Here is a 21,698-nt window from a genome sequence, read left to right on the forward strand (position 1 = left end):
TCATCCCTAACCTCACCGCAGTGTTTATCCCAGCCCTAACTCATCTCTTCAATCTATCACTAAACTCTGGTGTCTTCCCCTCTGCTTTTAAACATGCTACCATTACACCCATCCTAAAAAAGCCTTCACTTGACCCATCTTCCTTGTCCAGTTATCGCCCCATATCACTTCTTCCATATGCCTCAAAGCTACTTGAACAACATGTCCATTCTGAACTGTCCTCCCACCTCTCCTCTTGCTCCCTCTTTGACCGCCTACAATCCGGCTTCCGAACCCACCACTCGACCGAGACTGCCCTTACCAAAGTCACCAATGACCTACTGACAGCCAAAACCAAAAAACAACACTCTGTCCTCCTTCTCCTTGACCTGTCCTCTGCCTTCGACACTGTTGACCACACCCTTCTGTTGCAAACTCTCTCATCTCTTGGCATCACTGACCTGGCTCTCTCCTGGATCACATCATACCTCACAGACCGGACGTTTAGCGTCTCCCACTCCCGCACCACCTCCTCGCTTCATGCCCTCTCTGTTGGTGTCCCGCAAGGCTCTGTCCTAGGACCCCTGCTCTTCTCAATCTACACTTTTGGCCTGGGACAGCTCATAGAGTCCCATGGCTTTCAGTATCACTCCTATGCTGATGACACACAAATCTACCTTTCTGGTCCAGACATCACCACCTTACTATCAAGAATCCCACAATGTCTATCTTCTATATCATCCTTCTTCGCCTCTCGCTTTCTTAAACTTAACATGGATAAGACAGAATTCATAATCTTTCCCCCATCTTGTTCAACCCCCCCAACAGACCTATCTATCACGATCAATGGCTGCACATTATCCCCAGTCAAAAAAGCCTGCTGCCTTGGAGTGACCTTAGATTCTGCCCTTTCCTTCCGACCGCACATCCAAGCCCTTTCCACCACCTGCCGCCTCCAACTCAAAAACATCTCCCGCATCCGTGCTTTCCTTAACTTTGAATCTGCGAAAATGCTCGTACATGCCCTCATTATCTCCCGCCTAGACTACTGCAACATTCTCCTCTGTGGCCTTCCATCTAGCACCCTTGCACCCCTCCAATCTATCCTCAACTCCGCTGCCCGACTAATCCACCTCTCACCTTATTACTCCTCTGCCTCTCCCCTCTGCCAATCCCTTCACTGGCTCCCCATTGCCCAACGAATCCACTTCAAAGTACTGACAAACACATACAAGGCCGTCCATAACCTGTCCCCTCCCTACATCTCTGAGCTACTTTCCCGATACATCCCCACACGCACTCTCCGATCCTCACAAGACCTCCTTCTCTCCTCTCCTCTTATCGCCTCTTCCCACAATCGACTCCAAGATTTCTCCCGTGCATCCCCCATACTCTGGAACTCGCTACCCCAACATATCAGACTCTCACCTACAGTGGTATCCTACAAAAGAAACCTGAAAACCCACCTCTTCAGACAAGCCTACAACCAATGACCCTGCTGCCTCTATACCGCCATGACCAACTCAACCCGCACCTACTGTGTCCTTCTCCCATACCATGTAGATTGTAAGCCCTCACTGGCAGGGCCCTCTCTCCTTCTGTACCAGTTTGTAACTCATCTTGTTTATGATTAGTACAATTGTCTGTTATGTATGTGCACCGCTTATCATATGTACAGCGCTATGGAATGAATGGCGCTTAAATAATAAATAATAATAATAATAATAATAAAGTGACATGTCAGATTTGCAAAAAATGGCTTGGTCAGGAAGGGGGTAAATGGCCCGGATGGGAAGTGGTTAAGGACAATAACTCTGAGCTTAAGGGGAAACATTTAAACGTCTTGGAATATCAAAATTAAAGCCCAGGCCTCAACTCAGTGGAGAATCTATGGCACGACTAGAAGATTGCTGAACACCAATACATTACGGAAGCTGGAGCAGTTTGATAGGAATGGGCAAACATCCCAGTGTCTAAAATTGCTAGGCTAATAGAGATGCAGACCAAGAGACTAGCATCTGTAATTGCAGCAGAAAGGTTCAAAGATTAAAGCAAAAAGTAAAAGGTGGCTTCACAAAACATTAAATATCAGGGGATGGATATACCGCACATTAAAATTGCTTGTTTAATGTCTTAAGTATTGTTTGTTAGGATGAAAAATATTTTACACCTTCAAAGTGGTAATCATGTTGTGTACATCAAAAAGGTACAAATCTCCAAAACTCATTTCAATTCCAGGTTGTAATGCAAAAAAAACATGAAATACACCAAGGGGGTGTTCCATATTTTCACAAGGCATTGTGTGTTTATGTTAATGTTTTGGCCCTTAGGATAACAGTATGAACAATATAAATGTCATGCACCTTTCAAGTGTTATATTAGAGTTCTCATATTAATAAAATTTGCATTGTAAGGTGAGCAATTTATAATTACATTGCATTTCCTATCTTGTACTACAGGGAGTGCAGAATTATTAGGCAAGTTGTATTTTTGAGGATTAATTTTTTTATTGAACAACAACCATGTTCTCAATGAGCCCAAAAAACTCATTAATATCAAAGCTGAATATTTTTGGAAGTAGTTTTTAGTTTGTTTTTAGTTTTAGCTATTTTAGGGGGATATCTGTGTGTGCAGGTGACTATTACTGTACATAATTATTAGGCAACTTAACAAAAAACAAATATATACCCATTTCAATTATTTATTTTTACCAGTGAAACCAATATAACATCTCAACATTCACAAATATACATTTCTGACATTCAAAAACAAAACAAAAACAAATCCGTGACCAATATAGCCACCTTTCTTTGCAAGGACACTCAAAAGCCTGCCATCCATGGATTCTGTCAGTGTTTTGATCTGTTCACCATCAACATTGCGTGCAGCAGCAACCACAGCCTCCCAGACACTGTTCAGAGAGGTGTACTGTTTTCCCTCCTTGTAAATCTCACATTTGATGATGGACCACAGGTTCTCAATGGGGTTCAGATCAGGTGAACAAGGAGGCCATGTCATTAGATTTTCTTCTTTTATACCCTTTCTTGCCAGCCACGTTGTGGAGTACTTGGACGCGTGTGATGGAGCATTGTCCTGCATGAAAATCATGTTTTTCTTACCTTGCAGACTTCTTCCTGTACCACTGCTTGAAGAAGGTGTCTTCCAGAAACTGGCAGTAGGACTGGGAGTTGAGCTCGACTCCATCCTCAACCCAAAAAGGCCCCACAAGCTCATCTTTGATGATACCAGCCCAAACCAGTACTCCACCTCCACCTTGCTGGCGTCTGAGTTGGACTGGAGCTCTCTGCCCTTTACCAATCCAGCCATCTGGCCCATCAAGACTCACTCTCATTTCATCAGTCCATAAAACCTTAGAAAAATCAGTATTGAGATATTTCTTGGCCCAGTCTTGACGTTTCAGCTTGTGTGTCTTGTTCAGTGGTGGTCGTCTTTCAGCCTTTCTTACCTTGGCCATGTCTCTGAGTATTGCACACCTTTTGCTTTTGGGCACTCCAGTGATGTTGCAGCTCTGAAATATGGCCAAACTGGTGGCAAGTGGCATCTTGGCAGCTGCACGCTTGACTTTTCTCAGTTCATGGGCAGTTATTTTGCGCCTTGGGTTTTCCACACGCTTCTTGCGACCCTGTTGACTATTTTGAATGAAACGCTTGATTGTTCGATGATCACGCTTCAGAAGCTTTGCAATTTTAAGAGTGCTGCATCCCTCTGCAAGATATCTCACTATTTTTGACTTTTCTGAGCCTGTCAAGTCCTTCTTTTGACCCATTTTGCCAAAGGAAAGGAAGTTGCCTAATAATTATGCACACCTGATATAGGGTGTTGATGTCATTAGACCACACCCCTTCTCATTACAGAGATGCACATCACCTAATATGCTTAATTGGTAGTAGGCTTTCAAGCCTATACAGCTTGGAGTAAGACAACATGCATAAAGAGGATGATGTGGTCAAAATACTCATTTGCCTAATAATTCTGCACGTAGTGTAGTTTTGTGTTATGTCCAGAACTGAATTCATCATTCTGCCGGCTGTTTCAGAGCTTTGTCATCAGACATACTCTGAGCAGTTTAGCCGATTTCGTATAATGCAGTGGATTCTAAGTTATACCTGCATCAAATTTCTGAATAGTGTCTGGTAACTGGAACTGAGAGCTATAACCAGACTCATTTTGTTCAGAAACAGAAGTATACAGACATACAGACGGAGCTTTGCTTTAAATATGATTACAAAATGAATAAAGATTCTTAGATAATAAAGGTGTATGCAAATTTGCACCCCTTCCCACTTTGCACCCGAGTATTATGGCGCTGAATGTAGTGAGATAACGCTCAGCCACATTACAGTATGTTACTATGAGGAACTATACCCATTCCAGCACCTGCAGGTACCAACGGTTGGGATTAGTGTGATCGAGCACCAAAGTGCTCAGGTGCTCTAGTAGAACACTTTGGGATGCTCAGGTGCTCTACAGAGCATAACATAGTCAGCCATGTGTGCCAGAGTCCCAACAGACAAGACTTGGCTGTCCTCATCAGGAGGATGACTCTCAATCTCCTCATCCTCTTCCTCCTTTTTGGCACATCCACGCTGAACAGATGGAAAAACCTGCTATGGGAACTACCCCACTGAGGGTGGTCCTTACGCTCCTGTAATTCGCCCACTGCTACATTTAGGTGCTGTCACCACCAGATCTTTGATAAGTTCTGATAGACGCTCTTCAGTACCTCCTGCATGATCTTCTTTTGACATCTCTCCTCCCTCTCCCAGCTGTCATCTATTAGCAGCGAATGCCTCCCTATATATCTCCTCCCCAAACTACCTCACCTTGCGGTTTATACAACTTCCTGGAGTGTGCTCATGCTGCAAACTGCAACTGATGCTTCTACAGATAAGTCTGTTCATTTATTTGTGTTTTCCGGTTGCCTTGATACTAGGTGACCCTGACTCCCTCCGTATTAAGTGTAGGGAGCCGGTGGTCGTGTCCCCTCGCTATTATAGGGTGTTCAGGTGTCATACAGTTGAGGCACGAGGGCATGACATTTTCTATCATAGAGTTCTTTGCATGGGCTGAGAAGACAGGGAGAGTTTCAGGGCTTAAATAGCGGTCACCCTTTTGTTCCTTCGTTTTGGATCAAGCCAGTCGGATCCTTATTTGCAACTTCTTGTTTTCTGTTACACCATCCGTGACATTATAAACCGCTAAAACCGTCTTAAGCATGAATCCGGTTTCAACCTTGATTGACCGCATGCAGGGTCTTTCATTGGAGGTAGCAGATCTCCGGAAAACTGTCTCTCAGTTTGAGGTGACCATTTCTGCTTGCGTTCATGGAATTTGTTCTGAGCCTAAAATCTCGCTTCCAGGTACGTTCTCCAGGGGTAGTGAGAATTTTGTTCGTTTCGCCTATGTCCCCATTCCTCTGGTGATGAGGAGCGGAGGGTGGGGATCATCATCTCGCTACTCAGGGATAACGCTCAGTCCTGGGCCTTTTTGCTGCCGGTGGGGGCACAGCCCCTCCGTTCAGTGGATGAATTTTTTTTTAGCCCTGGGTCAGATATATGATGATCCGGATCGTATTTCTCTGGCGGAATCTAAACTGCGTCTTTTATGCCAGGGTAAACAGTCCGCAGAGATATACTGTTCAGAATTTCGGAGATGGGCAGCTGACACTGGTTGGAATGATGCTTCACTCCGAAGTCAATTTTGCCATGGTCTTTCAAAGGGATTGAAAGATGCATTTGCCTTTCATGAGAGACCTACCTCCTTGGATTCTGCCATGTCTCGGGCTGTTCGTATTGACATGCGTCTGAGAGAGAGAGGAGAGATCACTCCTTCCGGTCCAAGGACAGTGGGGGGGTCTCATTCGGTGCGCAGGAGCCTCAATCTCTCTCATTCCTCTGAGCAGGAGCCCATGCAGCTGGGTTTGCTTGCCTCTGACAACAGAGGATTCAGCTCTTAGAGGAGGGTTTGTTTTTGTTGTGGAGGTATAAGTCATTTGGCAAATGTTTGTCCCTCTAGGAGATTCAGGCAGTTTTGTGAGAGTAATAAAGAAACAAAAAGAAAAAAGTCCTCTAAAAACATTCCATCTGTTACTATTGGCAAGGTTGATGCGGAAATTGAAGGTTTTCTGTTTGCTTTTAGTTCCCGTTTTGTCCTACCTGCCAGGGTGGCGCTAGAGAGCAAGAACATTTTTGTATATAGTAGAGCAGCTGTCAATCTCATTGAAAATCATTTTGCTACAACACATGGTTTCCAGGTATGCACTTTGGGAAAGGATATACCTGTTTTTGCTATTGATTCCGCTCCACTTTCTCAGAAATCGTTAAAGGGCATAGTTCACAATATCCGTTTGATTGTGAGTGATACTCATGTTGACTGTGTCATGTTTCGTACTAAGTGGGTTGCCTACTCCTCTAGTGTTGGGGCTACCCTGGCTCACTAAACATAACCCCACCATAGATTGGCAAGCGAGGCAAATAAATGGTTGGAGTGACTTTTGCAGAGAGAATTGCCTCTCGACATCTGTTTCAGAGGTTTCTACTAAGACTGTACCATCTTTTCTCTCTGAATTTTCGGATGTGTTTTCTGAGAGTGGTGTTCAGGAGCTGCCTCCTTACAGAGAGTATGATTGCCCTATTAATCTCATCCCAGACGCCAAGCTGCCTAAATCTCGTTTATACAATCTCTCCCAACCTGAAAGGGTCGCTATGCGTGCTTATATCTCTGAGAGCCTGAGAAAGGGACACATACGAACCTCGAAGTCACCTGTTGCCGCAGTTTTTTTTCTTTGTTAAGACAAAAGATGGTTCTTTAAGACCATGTCTGGATTTCAGGGAGCTGAACAGTATCACAATTCGTGACCCTTATCCGCTTCAAGTTGGATTTAAGAGGGGCATACAACCTGGTCAGGGTCAGAGAAGGAGACGAATGGAAAACTGCCTTCAATACCCCTGAGGGCCATTTTGAGAATTTGGTTATGCCTTTTGGTTTGACGAATGCTCTAGCCGTCTTTCAGCATTTTGTGAACAGCATTTTTTATCATTTAATGGGGAAATTTGTACTAGTGTATCTAGATGACATTTTGATGTTTTCTTCTGATTTCAAAACTCATAAGGACACCATCTGTTACACCATCCGTGACAGGTGCACCTGCGAGCCCTGGGACATATCAGCCAGTCTTGAGTCGGACTCGCAGACTCCTCCCTCCTCCCATTGCACGCATGGCTACATGCTGGAGGTAACTGGTGACTTGGCTATGAGTCGGTCCTTATGCTCCAGGGCTCCAGATAGCGACCAAAATGGTCGCCAATGCGACTTAGAATTTACAAATGGTGACAAGACTTTTGCAACTATACCAGTCGCCGCAGCTCTGCCGTTGAATACTGCGGCGGGCATAGGAGATGTTCTTCTCAGCAGCGCAGAGTGCAGTGGAGAAAGAGTTTCTCCCTCCCCCTGTGCTGCTGCCACCGCCTCCGCAAATAATAATAAGAGAGACGGGAGGAGGAGGGGAGGGGCTGTGGCCACTGCACATGAAGATAACTGACCTGTTGATACAAATACAGGAGGCGGGTGCCGGAATCAAATAGCCGGCACCCGACCTCTATGACAGGGAGCTGCGATCAGCGGCAGTTAACCATTCAGATGCGGTACATAAGGAGTTAACTGCAGCGGATCGCAGCTCCCTGTCAGAGGTCGGGTGCTTGTTATTTGATTCCTACACCCGCCTCCTGTATTTGTATTAAAGGGTCAGTTATCTTCATTGGTGGCGCAGTGGGGTGCGCCCCCCCCCCCCCCCAGTATAATAAGCATTGGTGGCGCAGTGTACCCTCCCATCACCCCTGTATAATAAACATTGGTGGCGCAGTGGGAAGTGCCAATGAGGGTTAAAAATAAATAAAAAATAAACTCACCTCCTCCAATTGATCGCATAGCTGCCGGTCTCCTGCCGGTTCTTTATTCAGGACCTGTGGTGACGTCACTGAGCTCATCACATTGTCCATTACCATGGTGATGGATCATGTGATGTACCATGTGATTAGCTCAGTGATGTCACCACAGGTCCTTTAACAGGTCCTGAAGGAAGAACAGGAGACCGGCTGCTACGCGATCAATTGGAGGAGGTGAGTTAATAATTTTTTTAACCCTCATTGGCACTGCCTACTGCGCCACCAATCTTTATTATACTGGGGTGTTGGGGGGTGCACTGCGCCACCAATGTTTATTATACAGGGGAGGGGGGGTGCACTACGCCACCAATGCTTATTATACTGGGGGGGCGCACTGCGCCGCCAATGTTTATTATACTGGGGTGTATATAATGTTTATTATATTGACCTTCTACTAAGCATTCTGTATTAAAGAATGCTATTTTCCCTTATAACCATGTTATAAGGGAAAATAACACAGTGAATGGACTGTCATCCTAGCAACCATGCGTGAAAATCGCACCGCATCCGCACTTGCTTGCGGATGCTTGCAATTTTCATGCAGCCCCATTAACTTCTATGGGGCATGCGTTACCTGAAAAACGCACAACATAGAGCATGCTGCGATTTTCACGCAACGTACAAGTGAAACAGCCCCATAAACAGCCCCATAGAAGTGAATGGGTCCGGATTCAGTGCGGGTGCAATGTGTTTACGTCACGCATTGCACCCGCGCAGAAATCTTGCCCATGTGAAAGTGGCCTAAGGGTGAATAGGACAAGGGTTTCAGCCCCTACGGGGGCTAATAGTAAGTAAAAAAAAAACTACAAAAAATAAATAAAAAATAAGGCTACTTTCACACTTGCGGCAGTGTGATCCGGCAAGCAGTTCCGTTGTCCGAACTGCCTGCCGGATCTGCTGATCTGGATGTGACTTAAAGCATTTGTGAGACGTGTAAGGGTGAATGGACCTTTATCCTGAGGCTAGACCATCTCACAAATGCATTGCAAGAACGAATCCATCTCTTCGCTTGTCATGCGGACAGACGGATCTGTCTTGTATCTTTTTACACATTCTTACCGGTCTGTGCATGCGCATGACTGGAAGGACGGATCCTGCATTCCGGTATTTTGAATGCAGGACCTGGCACTAATACATTCCTATGGGGAAAAAAAATGCCGGATCCGGTATTCAGGTAAATCTTCAGTTTTTTCGCCGGAGATAAAACCGTAGCATGCTGTGGTTTTATCTTTTGCCTGATCAGTCAAAATGACTGAACTGAAGACATCCTGATGCATCTTGAACGGATTACTCTCCATTCAGAATGCATTAGGATATGCCTGGTCAGTTCTTTTCTGGTATAGCTCCCCTAGGACGGAACTCTATGCCGGAAATGAAAAACGCTAATGTGAAAGTAACCTAAAATATTAAGTTTAAATCATCCCTTTCCCAATTTTACATATAAAATATATAAAACAATAAATAAATAAACATATTACATAGCGCTGCGTCCGAAAAGTCCAAACTATTAAATTATGTAAAAAAAACTATGCGGTGAGCATTCGCCATTTTTTAGTCACCCCAAAAAATGGATAGGACTGTTCTATTATGGGCCGAACGTTTCATAAAATGCAAAATGCACGCAGCTTTTTTGGGTGTTTATATTTTTTTTGCGCGGTATTAAGTATCGCAATACTTTTTTATGGTGACGCAAGCGAATCAAAATTTTTGTATCGAAACAACCCTACGCCAACCCACGGCGTAGCGTTGTCACGATACCCAAATTTTGATTCGGTTTGGATTTGGCGACTAAAAATTTTATTTGGCTCCTACATTTTTCAGTTCAGGAGCCAATGGCTACTAGGTATTTTTTTTGTGTGGAGCACTTCGCTCATGTAATTCGCCCACTGGCTCCTGGTATTGCCCATATGGTACAGGTAGATGAGTGTTAGGTCCCGAGCTACTTGAGAAACCTTGGCAGGCTCAGACATGTTCTGCACAGTAGGATATGTTGGCTATCTCTCAATTTTAACATCAGTTTAAGGGTTTAGTAAGACCGCAGAGTGCACCTGTCTTTGCAAATGTTATAATATTGTAATATTTTATATTGGCTATCACATCCACATAATTGCCATCTTGTGTAGGATGTCTATTGTGGTACCTGTGGTCCGCTGTGGGCATCCTCCACTGTATGCATTTTTGCTGGGGATCGCCATTAGCAATAACCCTTTATACAGGTCCTTCTAAAAAAATTACCATATTGTGATAAAGTTCATTATTTTCTGTAATGTACTGATAAACATTAGACTTTCATATATTTTAGATTCATTACACACCAACTGAAGAAGTTCAAGCCTTTTATTGTTTTAATATTGATGATTTTGGCATACAGCTCACGAAAACCCAAAATTCAGAAGGCCATCATTGACACCCTCAAGCAAGAGGGTAAGACACAGAAAGAAATTTCTGAACGAATAGGCTGTTCCCAGAGTGCTGTATCAAGGCACCTCAGTGGGAAGTCTGTGGGAAGGAAAAAGTGTGGCAGAAAACGCTGCACAACGAGAAGAGGTGACCGGACCCTGAGGAAGATTGTGGAGAAGGACCGATTCCAGACCTTGGGGGACCTGCGGAAGCAGTGGACTGAGTCTGGAGTAGAAACATCCAGAGCCACCGTGTACAGGCGTGTGCAGGGAATGGGCTACAGATGCCGCATTCCCCAGGTCAAGCCTCTTTTGAACCAGAAACAGTGCCAGAAGCGCCTGACCTGGGCTACAGAGTAGCAGCACTGGACTGTTGCTCAGTGGTCCAAAGTACTTTTTTCGGATGAAAGCAAATTTTGCATGTCATTCGGAAATCAAGGTGCCAGAGTCTGGAGGAAGACTGGGGAGAGGGAAATGCCAAAATGCCTGAAGTCCAGTGTCAAGTACCCACAGTCAGTGATGGTCTGGGGTGCCATGTCAGCTGCTGGTGTTGGTCCACAGTGTTTTATCAAGGGCAGGGTCAATGCAGCTAGCTATCAGGAGATTTTGGAGCACTTTATGCTTTCATCTGCTGAAAAGCTTTATGGAGATGAAGATTTCATTTTTCAGCACGACCTGGCACCTGCTCACAGTGCCAAAATCATTGGTAAATGGTTTACTGACCATGGTATTACTGTGCTCAATTGGCCTGCCAACTCTCCTGACCTGAACCCCATAGAGAATCTGTGGGATATTGGGAAGAGAAAGTTGAGAGACGCAAGACCCAACACTCTGGATGAGCTTAAGGCCGCTATCGAAGCATCCTGGGCCTCCATAACACCTCAGCAGTGCCACAGGCTGATTGCCTCCATGCCACGCCGCATTGAAGCAGTCATTTCTGCAAAAGGATTCCTGACCAAGTATTGAGTGCATAACTGAACATAATTATTTGAAGGTTGACTTTTTTTGTATTAAAAACACTTTTCTTTTATTGGTCGGATTAAATATGCAAATTTTTTGAGATAGGAATTTTGGATTTTCATGAGCTGTATGCCAAAATCATCAATATTAAAACAATAAAAGGCTTGAACTACTTCAGTTGTGAGTAATGAATCTAAAATATATGAAAGTCTAATGTTTATCAGTGCATTACAGAAAATAATGAACTTTATCACAATATGCAAATTTTTTGAGAATGACCTGTACACATGCCCAACTGCATATGGGTTTTAGCACTTCCTGCCTGTTTAACACCACTCCATTTTTTCAGTTGGTTCCCCCATTTCCACATGCAAAGCGTCCGCCTTCATTGTGAGCAGCGAGCGTTTCCGTAGACACAGAAGTGGGATGGTTACGCCGCATCGCCACTCACCATCTGTGTTGATACCTCAAAGTTGCTTAAAACCTCACAGAGGTCAAACATCCATGCCTACTCGTCGCTTGCGAAGAGTGAAAGCGGACCGGAAGGCAACGACCATGTTGCAGCTGGTATTCCACTATTGCCCTTTGCTGCTCACAAAGCATGGCCAACATGTGGAACGTGGAGTTCCAGTGCGTGCTCACGGTGCACAACAGTCGGTGAGCTGGCAATTGCAAGTGCTGCAGGGGCGTTGCCAGAACGGCGGCAGCTGTAGATTACTTTTGGGAATGGGCACACACACGGCGCACCTTCACCAGTAGCTCAGGCAAATTGGGGTAGATTTTGAGAAACTGCTGAACCACTAAGTTGAACACGTGAGCTAGGCATGGTATGTGTGTGAGCTTGCCGAGCTTCAAAGCTGCCACCAAATTACGGCCATTATCAGACACAACCATGCCTGGTTGTAGGTTGAGTGGTGAGAGCCACAGCTCAGTCCGGTTCTTTATACCCTTCCACAGCTCTGCAGCGGTGTGCTGTTTGTCACCTAAGCAAATTATTTTCAGCGCGGCCTATTGCCGCTTCCCCACTGCAGTGCTACACTGCTTCCAGCTACTGACTGATGGCTCACTGGAACTGCAAGATGAGAATTCAGAGGTGGAAGTGGAGGAGAAGGGGGGGGGTTACAGCCACTAATATAGGTGGTGGCGGAAATCCTGATGGAAGTAGGGCCCGCATTTCTTGGCGTCAGAAGCATCTGTGCCATCCCAGGGCACAACTTGTTCCCAGCCTCCACAATGTTCACCCAGTGTGCAGTCAGGGAAAGTAGGGTCCCTGGCCACAAGCACTTGTCCAAGTGTCAGTCGTGAAGTGAACCTTCCAAATAACTGTGTTGGTCAGGGCACAGGTGCTGTTTTACGGGACACATGCTGGTGCAATGTGGGGACGGCACACCAAGAAAAATAGTGGCGGCTGGGGACTGAGTAACGAGGGATGGCCGCCGCCATCAGGCTGCGGAAAGCCTCAGTGTCCACAAGCCTTAATGGCAACATTTCCAGGGCCAGCAAATTGGAAAGGTGTGCATTTAGTGCTATTGTCTGTTGGTGGGTGGCTGGGTATTTGCACTTTCGTTCAAAGGCCTGGGGTATGGACATCTGTACGCTGCGCTGGGACACAGAAGTGGATGTGCTAGCTGATGGTGCTTGCCAAGGTCCAGATGCAGGGCGGGAGGCATCTGGGTCTTGGACAGGGGAAGAGGAGGCAGTGGAGTGACCCGCAGACACTGATTGTGGACCCAGGCGTTCGGCCCACCTATTAGGGTGCTTTGATGCCATGTGGTGGATCATGCTGGTGGTGCAAGGTTGCTAGGATTCATGCCCCTGCTTATTTTGGTACAGAACAGGGTGCAAATAACAATTCTTTTATCGTCCGCACTTTCCTCAAAAAAGCGTCAGACTGTGGAACACCTACCCCTTGGCAAGGTAGATTGCCACAAGGGGGGTGCTCCAGGGAACAGTTGCATGCCTGTTTGGTGTGGCCCGCCTTCTCCCTTTTGCCACCCCACTGCCTCTTCCAGCCCGTTGCTGCCCTCGCTCAGCTTGCCATCTTCCCAGGTTGGGTCAGTGATTTCATCGTCCACCATCTCCTCTTCCATCTCCTTACTCTGGTCATCCTCCTGACTTGTTGACCTAACAAGAACCTCACTTATTGACAAATGTGTCTCATCCTCAACATCAACCTCTTGAGACACTAATTGCCGTTGACTTATTGGCAACTGTGTCTCATCATCATTGTGGCGAAACCAACCTCGCCACTGGGTTTTGGAGGGGGCTGTTTGAAAGCCTCTTGCCTCAGGATTATGGCCCATAGTAACTGTAAAGGAGAAGACAGACCGGCCGCACAGCTTAAATCTGTCTGTAGAATTGTATTTTATGTTATTATGCGTTCGGTTAAATTGTATGTTATGTGAGGGCACCCAGATAGCTAATATTATTGTATTCGTGTATTCTGAGTGCCATTCACCTAATGATATGCACTCAGACTTGAGCTATCTGGGGATATGTTAAATGTCTGTGTTTGCTGTGGGGGTGTGCCATTGTGTGTTTGGGTGGTGATTCCTGTCCTGTTGTCTCCACATGTGTATTGGTGATCTCCCCTTTGTCCTGAGAGATAATTGGATTGTCTTTGGTCGTCTCCGGGACAGAGGGGAGGAAACCATGATGCATTGTGGGGATATGTTGTATCTGCAACAAACTGTAATAAAAACCAGGCTGGGTGTGCCAGCACTTCAGAGCACTGCTTGACCCTCAACACGGAGCCTTGTCTTGTTATTGGGGGATTCCCTGTATGCTGTTGGAGACTGATTGCCAGGAGTGTAAGCTGACGGATACGCTTTTCCTGTTCGTCTGCTGACAGCTACTTGCGAGGTTCCAGTTTGGAGTGCTATTTTGTATCCAGTTCGGGAGGTTGGTGTTCTGCAGTAGCTGTGCCTGTCTCTCGGAAAGGGGCCTATCGCCTAAACGGATTTTAACCCCTTGTCTGCTGAAACGGTGCCGTTACATTGGTGGCAAGCAGCGGGATCGTTCCTACAGCCAGAAGGACAGCTACAGGAGACACCATTTCTGTGGATTCTACAATTTAAGGGCAACGCATGTCTCAGTACAGTGACCCTAAAAGCACCAGGATGGAACCAGCAGTGGAGTACAGATACTCTGTGGAAAAATTTGACCGTATGATGTGGTTGCGGCTGAACTTCTTCGGACCCAATCCAGGTGAGAAATACGTGAAGTTCGTGAGGAATCTAGTGTCTACGACCCTACTATACCGGGCAGAAGGTGACGGTCAGCTGCCACGTTGGGTGGACCTCCATCGGAAGTTACGGTTGCGGGACAGTGGGAGCCCAGTCTCCATTCCCCAGCGGCAGTGTGAAGTGCAGGGAGAGGAGAGCAGCGGCCTCCCTCCCCAGCGGCAGGCTGAGTTACAGGGGGCAGAGGTAGTTGTTCCTGCCCCCCAGCAGCAGAGTGATATGCCGGGAAGGCAGTGTGAAATGCAGGGAGAGGAGAGCAACGGCCTCCCTCCCCAGCGGCAGGCTGAGTTACAGGGGGCAGAGGTAGTTGTTCCTGCCCCCCAGCAGCAGCATGATTTTTTGGGAATTGGGAGCCTAGTCTCCATTCCCCAGCGGCAGTGTGAAGTGCAGGGAGGGGAGAGCATCGGCCTCCCTCGCCAGCGGCAGGCTGAGTTACAGGGGGCAGAGGTAGTTGTTCCTGCCCCCCAGCAGCAGCATGATTTTTTGGGAATTGGGAGCCGAGTCTCCATTCCCCAGCGGCAGACGGAGTTACAGGGGGCAGAGACAGTCGGTCCTGTCCCCCAGCAGCAGAGTGTCCTACAGGGAATAGAGAAGCCCAGTCTCCTTTCCCCAGCAGCAGGACATTGTATTGGGATCGAAGGCGGTCGGTCGCCCTCCCCAGCGGCTGGAAGTATGTATGGGAGAGGAGCTCGTTACCCCCTCTCCCCAGCGGCAGCTTAACGCACCAGGGGGAGACAGTAAGCCCCACAACTGTGCAGATGGGACCGTGGTCTCTGCACTTACAGCACAGGGGGTAGGGACAGTTGTTCCTGTCCCCCAGCAACAGGGCAGTTTAGCCAAAGGGGAGACAGTCGGTTTCCCCCTCCAACAACCAGACTCCAACCAGGCTTCTTCCATGGTAGCGCTGGTACCAGGGCAGAGTCCCGCTGATCCCTGCCCACAAAGCAACCTCCACTCCAAGCCAGGGAGCAACTCAGAGACCGGGAGTACCAGCTACAAATATAATCTTGGTGGATTCACGGGACAGAGACAGGCTACTAAATTCAACAGGTCCAGTATTTGGTTGTGGGTGGGCTGCCAGACTAACTCAGGTACCGACCGGCGTGAGGTCAGGTATCTGGTTAGTCCTCCCTGGGGGGGGGAGATGTGTGGCGAAACCAACCTCGCCACTGGGTTTTGGAGGGGGCTGTTTGAAAGCCTCTTGCCTCAGGATTATGGCCCATAGTAACTGTAAAGGAGAAGACAGACCGGCCGCACAGCTTAAATCTGTCTGTAGAATTGTATTTTATGTTATTATGCGTTCGGTTAAATTGTATGTTATGTGAGGGCACCCAGATAGCTAATATTATTGTATTTGTGTATTCTGAGTGCCATTCACCTAATGATATGCACTCAGACTTGAGCTATCTGGGGATATGTTAAATGTCTGTGTTTGCTGTGGGGGTGTGCCATTGTGTGTTTGGGTGGTGATTCCTGTCCTGTTGTCTCCACATGTGTATTGGTGATCTCCCCTTTGTCCTGAGAGATAATTGGATTGTCTTTGGTCGTCTCCGGGACAGAGGGGAGGAAACCATGATGCATTGTGGGGATATGTTGTATCTGCAACAAACTGTAATAAAAACCAGGCTGGGTGTGCCAGCACTTCAGACCACTGTTTGACCCTCAAGACGGAGCCTTGTCTCGTTATTGGGGGGATTCCCTGTATGCTGTTGGAGACTGATTGCCAGGAGTGTAAGCCGACTGAATGCTTTTCCTGTTCGCCTGCTGACAGCTACTCGCGAGGTTCCAGTTTGGAGTGTTATTTTGTATCCAGTTCGGGAGGTTGGTGTTCTGCAGTAGCTGTGCCTGTCTCCTCGGAAAGGGGCATATCGCCTAAACGGATCTTAACCCCTTGTCTGCTGAAACGGGTCCGTTACAATCATCTACCTCATGAAACACTAATTGGCGTTCCCCATCATCATCTTCTGACTTTGGATGCTCAAGAGTTTGGGAATGAGTGCACAAGATCTCCTCATGTCCCTCTTCAAGGGGGCTTGGCGGGAGGCCCAAATCAAGGAATGGCGATGAAAAGAAGTCCTTGGAATATATCCAAGTGTGGGATTACTTCTTTGACAAGACTTTCCATGGTGGGAGGAAGGAGGATCAGGGTGAGGCTTTCGTTGACCATTCTCTTGGCTACTAAGACTGGACTTTGGTGCTTAACCGACTGGAAGCATTATGTGCTGCAATCCAACCTACTACCGATCACTGGTGTGACTCCGAGAGTGGTGTTCTGCGCCGCCCTGCAAACTGGGACATGAAGCTAGGTATCGTGGATGAGTGTGTTTCTTGTGCTCTGGCAGCAGGCACAGTTTCACTGCAACCAGGGCCACGACCTCTGCGGCCCCTCTCTTACTGCTCGCCTTGAACATATTAAATAGTATATATGCTTGCAAGTATGTCACATGTACAGTAGCGCAGATTTTGTAAGTGTATGCGCAAATAAATTACACTGAATGTCACAGATATTTAGGATGTGCAAACGTTATACAGGAGATGTAGCGCAGGTAATGCCGCTGTCACAAGCGGCTAAGAAAAAATTGCGCTGAATGTCACGGATATTTAGGTTGCGCAAATGTGACACAACAGATGAAGCAGAGGTTGTGTCACTGCCAGCAGCAGTCAAACAATTGCACGCAATTTAGCGCAGGTTGCGCTTATAATATATATTTCAGAAAGAGAAGAAAAAGACCCCAGAGGTCCCCCAATATATATAACAGGAACAATGCCCGTGAAATAAACAGATAAAGGGGGACACCTAAAGAAAGATGACTCGGTACAAGCTCCGAGCATAACGGCAGAAAGCAAAAGGAAAGAGCTTAGAGTACCATTGGTTAGAAAAATACACGCTTTTATTAAATTCATGATAAAAATACATATAGTAAATGCCAAGAATGAGGTAAGGGAGCAGGGAAAAAGAAAACGAGCGCCATCCTGGATGGACACACTGGTCACAACATATTGTAGTCTATCAGTAGGGTTACTGCAAATATGGGAAAAACAATTGCTGATATATGGTACAATGACCAACCCATAGATGCAGACCATGTGAGTAAATAATGGTAGAAGGTGAGTGAAGATCAAAAGAATGGTCAAACAGCCATGGCTATAGTGCATGATATATGGTACAAAGGGCATGGATCATGCTAAATATGAACAGTGTACCAGTAGATCAGCGATAATAAACCAGGCAAAATAGCTTAACATTGGCAGCACATAGCCATGGCTAGACACCTATGATCAAGCACTCACCAAGATGGGACCAGATGTGAACAGAAAGACCAGGATGGCGCTACCCCAACGCGCGTTTCGGCGTGCCTTCGTCCCTGACGAAGGCACGCCGAAACGCGCGTTGGGGTAGCGCCATCCTGGTCTTTCTGTTCACATCTGGTCCCATCTTGGTGAGTGCTTGATCATAGGTGTCTAGCCATGGCTATGTGCTGCCAATGTTAAGCTATTTTGCCTGGTTTATTATCGCTGATCTACTGGTACACTGTTCATATTTAGCATGATCCATGCCCTTTGTACCATATATCATGCACTATAGCCATGGCTGTTTGACCATTCTTTTGATCTTCACTCACCTTCTACCATTATTTACTCACATGGTCTGCATCTATGGGTTGGTCATTGTACCATATATCAGCAATTGTTTTTCCCATATTTGCAGTAACCCTACTGATAGACTACAATATGTTGTGACCAGTGTGTCCATCCAGGATGGCGCTCGTTTTCTTTTTCCCTGCTCCCTTACCTCATTCTTGGCATTTACTATATGTATTTTTATCATGAATTTAATAAAAGCGTGTATTTTTCTAACCAATGGTACTCTAAGCTCTTTCCTTTTGCTTTCTGCTAATATATATTTCAGCCAGATAAAACAATAAAGGACTTTTGGTTCTCTAACACCTTTAAACACTAAACCCTGCCTAAAAAAAAATATATACACACACACACACACACACACACACACACACACACAGGGAGTGCAGAATTATTAGGCATCTTTATGCACGTTGTCTTACTCCAAGCTGTATTGGGTCGAAAGCCTACTACCAATTAAGCATATTAGGTAATGTGCATCTCTGTAATGAGAAGGGGTGTGGTCTAATGACATCAACACCCTATATCAGGTGAGCATAATTATTAGGCAACTTCCTTTCCTTTGGCAAAATGGGTCAAAAGAAGGACTTGACAGTCTCAGAAAAGTCAAAAATAGTGAGATATCTTGCAGAGGGATGCAGAACTCTTAAAATTGCAAAGCTTCTGAAGCGTGATTATCGAACAATCAAGCGTTTCATTCAAAATAGTCAACAGGGTCGCAAGAAGCGTGTGGAAAAACCAAGGTGCAAAATAACTGCCCATGAACTGAGAAAAGTCAAGCGTGCAGCTGCCAAGATGCCACTTGCCACCAGTTTGGCCATATTTCAGAGCTGCAACATCACTGTAGTGCCCAAAAGCACAAGGTGTGCAATACTCAGAGACATGGCCAGGGTAAGAAAGGCTGAAAGACAACCACCACTGAACAAGACACACAAGCTGAAACGTCAAGACTGGGCCAAGAAATATCTCAAGACTGATTTTTCTAAGGTTTTATGGACTGATGAAATGAGAGTGAGTCTTGATGGGCCAGATGGATGGGCCCGTGGCTGGATTGGTAAAGGGCATAGAGCTCCAGTCCGACTCAGACGCCAGCAAGGTGGAGGTGGAGTACTGGTTTGGGCTGGTATCATCAAAGATGAGCTTGTGGGGCCTTTTCGGGTTGAGGATGGCATCAAGCGCAACTCCCAATTCTACTGCCAGTTTCTGGAAGACACCTTCTTCAAGCAGTGGTACAGGAAGAAGTCTGCATCCTTCAAGAAAAACATGATTTTCATGCAGGACAATGCTCCATCACACGCGTCCAAGTACTCCACAGCGTGGCTGGCAAGAAAGGGTATAAAAGAAGAAAATCTAATGACATGGCCTCCTTGTTCACCTTATCTGAACCCCATTGAGAACCTGTGGTCCATCATCAAATGTGAGATTTACAAGGAGGGAAAACAGTACACCTCTCTGAACAGTGTCTGGGAGGCTGTGGTTGCTGCTGCACGCAATGTTGATGGTGAACAGATCAAAACACTGACAGAATCCATGGATGGCAAGCTTTTGAGTGTCCTTGCAAAGAAAGGTGGCTATATTGGTCACTGATTTGTTTTTGTTTTGTTTTTGAATGTCAGAAATGTATATTTGTGAATGTTGAGATGTTATATTGGTTTCACTGGTAAAAATAAATAATTGAAATGGGTATATATTTGTTTTTTGTTAAGTTGCCTAATAATTATGCACAGTAATAGTCACCTGCACACACAGATATCCCCCTAAAATAGCTAAAACTAAAAACTACTTCCAAAAATATTCAGCTTTGATATTAATGAGTTTTTTGGGTTCATTGAGAACATGGTTGATGTTCAATAAAATTAATCCTCAAAAATACAACTTGCCTAATAATTTTGCACTATATATATATATATATATATATATATATATATATATATATATACACACATACATACACACACGGAATAGAAAAAACGGACTGCACTCCCACGGATCTTCAGTGAAAAAGAGTTTATTCAGCCACAGGTGGCACAAGCGACGTTTTGGCTCTCACATGAGCCTTTCTCAAGCATTGATAAGAAGTGAACCAGTTACATATAAAGGTGTACCAATCAAAACAATTAGTGCTTCAACTTAATTGTCATTTACACAATAAATCAAAAAAGAGATATTACAATGTGAAAAGAATACATCCAGTTTGTTAAAATGAACAAAGTGACACGTGCAATAAATACATAAAATACATAGAGGAATTATATGAAATTTTGATACACTAAGTCCATGATTATTCTCAGCTGTATTATACCTAACGTGTTAATCACATAAATCTTAATAATAAACATGTGAGGGAAGAAAGAGGAGGGAGGGAATCAGTTGATTGATACCTGGTATGGTACTAGCAACCCCGTAAACCATCGCGCTGTACAGCTCGTTCTTGTAATCATTCTGCGCATGTCCCGATAGGCTGCCGCGTCATACTCGAGCGCCTGCCATGGTGATCACGTGCGTCGCAAGGTCACATGTCAGTGACGTGAGCGGCGCACTACGTGATGACTCATGGCATCCTATGCGTCTGTCAGAAGAACGAGGCGCATGCGCAACAAGCCCTTGCATATCGAAGAATCCATGTCCGATACGGGAGCATTGCCCTATTATTAGCACATGTTATTGTATATTCTGCCGTTTTTTGTTCCACATTATGTCACTCTGGGTCAATCCCATACATCAGTAGGTTGGAAGAGTCTCCACCTTTTACAAGTAGGAGGCTCAATTCCAGTAGTTACCCAAGCTCTGTGGGTACGTCAGTACCAACAGAGCTATGGGTCCCAATCCTGCTGAACAAGGTGACTCTGAGGGATTCTCCTCATTGTATGTATCAGAACAACATCTCATTACACATCGGCAGTGAAAAATCCAATCATATATTCTACCCTATCTGGAAGTAAAAAGGAAGGGGGGACAGAATAAAGAGCAATTATCTAACATGCGCCCTCGGGACATATGCAAAAAATCTATACATAGGTCTTTTTCTATACGTAGGTCTCTCTCCCACTGTCCAGGTCCATCAACTTTACAGGACAACCTTCTCCAAAAGTGTAAGTGCACCCTCCCTCCTCTTTCTTCCCTCACATGGTTATTATTAAGATTTATGTGATTAACACGTTAGGTATAATACAGCTGAGAATAATCATGGACTTAGAGGAATTATATGAAATTTTGATACACTATGTATTTTATGTATTTATTGCACGTGTCACTTTGTTCATTTTAACAAACTGAATGTATTCTTTTCACATTGTAATATCTCTTTTTTGATTTATTGTGTAAATGACAATTAAGTTGAAGCACTAATTGTTTTGATTGGTACACCTTTATATGTAACTGGTTCACTTCTTATCAATGCTTGAGAAAGGCTCATGTGAGATACGGAATGTGTTTTTTCTATTCCGTATCAGTGGGTAAGCACCAGTTACCATACCCGGACATTGCACCCGTTTTTCACTTCTTTTTTTCTT

The 21,698-nt window shown here is 45.5% G+C and overlaps 1 protein-coding gene across 2 annotated transcripts in view; it reads right to left on the reverse strand.

Annotated features, from left to right (window-relative positions):
• The window catches only part of PDLIM4 (PDZ and LIM domain 4), a 409,933-nt gene that overhangs the window by 363,427 nt on the left and 24,808 nt on the right, over positions 1–21,698 (reverse strand). The window lies entirely within an intron of this gene.

Source organism: Bufo gargarizans, chromosome 2, assembly GCF_014858855.1.
Source record: "Bufo gargarizans isolate SCDJY-AF-19 chromosome 2, ASM1485885v1, whole genome shotgun sequence".
Taxonomy (NCBI): domain Eukaryota; kingdom Metazoa; phylum Chordata; class Amphibia; order Anura; family Bufonidae; genus Bufo; species Bufo gargarizans.